This window comes from Myotis brandtii, unplaced genomic scaffold (genome assembly GCF_000412655.1).
Source record: "Myotis brandtii unplaced genomic scaffold, ASM41265v1 scaffold601, whole genome shotgun sequence".
Classification (NCBI taxonomy): Eukaryota; Metazoa; Chordata; class Mammalia; order Chiroptera; family Vespertilionidae; genus Myotis; species Myotis brandtii.
This window is the reverse complement of record NW_005370276.1, coordinates 245852-247015: the sequence shown is the minus strand read 5'-3', so window position 1 is coordinate 247015 and position 1164 is coordinate 245852. Positions and strand designations below refer to the sequence as shown.

Here is a 1164-nt window from a genome sequence, read left to right as displayed (position 1 = left end):
AAAAATCAATAAAATATATTAAAAAAACAAAACAAAACAAAACTCCTATCAGATCACCCTTCCCCTGCTTAAAAGCCTTGCTCAGGACCTGGCATCACACTATTTTTTTTTTTAATCCTCACCCGAGGATATTTTTCCATTGATTTTTAGAGAGAGTGGAAGAGAGAGGGAAAGACAGAGAGAAATATCGATGTGAGAGAAGCACATCGATTGGTTGCCCCTGCATGAGCCCCGACCAGGGCTTGCTCGAGCCAGGGAGGGGCCAGCAACCAAGGTACGTGCCCTTGACTGGAATTGAACCCGGGACCCTTGGGTCCGCAGGCTGATGCTCTATCCACTGAGCAAAACCGGCCAGGGCATCATCACACTAGAGGTAAAATCTAGACACCGATCTCTCCACGGACCCTGCCATGACCTGATCTCCTTCTACAAGACCGTTAAAAAGCACCGCATAGCTCTCAGCTTTTGAGGGAAAAAACAACCTCAAGGAAAAAAAAAAAAGCCTAGCAGAATCCAAAGAGAACAAGGCAATTGCTTTCCTAACCCTGAAATCATACATTCAGCATCTTAAATAGCATTGGAAGGCAGTACATTTTATGAAAAAGCCAAGTAAGCTCGCCACTGGATTAGTTACAACACCACTGTATTTCCAACCGCCATCCGTTTTTATGCTATTACTTTATGATTTATGTCAGCAGAAGTTTCAATCTGGTGTTGGCTGGTATGATATAAAAAGAGGCTACATGTAGCCCTAGCCGGTTTGGCTCAGTGGATAGAGCGTCCGCCTGCAGATTGAAGGTTCCTGGGTTCAATTCTGGTCAAGGGCACATGCCCAGGTTGTGGGCTCGATCCCCAGTAGGGGGCGTGCAGGAGGCAGCCGATCCATGATTCTCTCTCCTCATTGATGTTTCTATCTCTCCTTCTCCCATCTTCTCTGAAATCAATAAAAACGTATTTAAAAAATAAAGAGGCCACACACACAAAGAACATTTCTTGTGATAAGGCCCTCGACAAGCCTGTGGCTGTCACTTGCTTGGCAGGCTGGAGCCTTTCTGCCCTCCTGCACTTAGGCAGGTCATGTGACTTGCTCTGGCCCACAGAGCGCGAATAGAAGCCATAGCAGCCCTTCCTGACAGATATGGTACGTATGTGGGATGGGTCTCC

At 46.6% G+C, this 1164-nt stretch overlaps 1 protein-coding gene across 2 annotated transcripts in view; it reads right to left on the bottom strand.

The window, feature by feature from the left end:
• LOC102256144 (chromosome unknown open reading frame, human C19orf68) overlaps positions 1-1164 on the bottom strand; it is a 30177-nt gene that overhangs the window by 22849 nt on the left and 6164 nt on the right. The window lies entirely within an intron of this gene.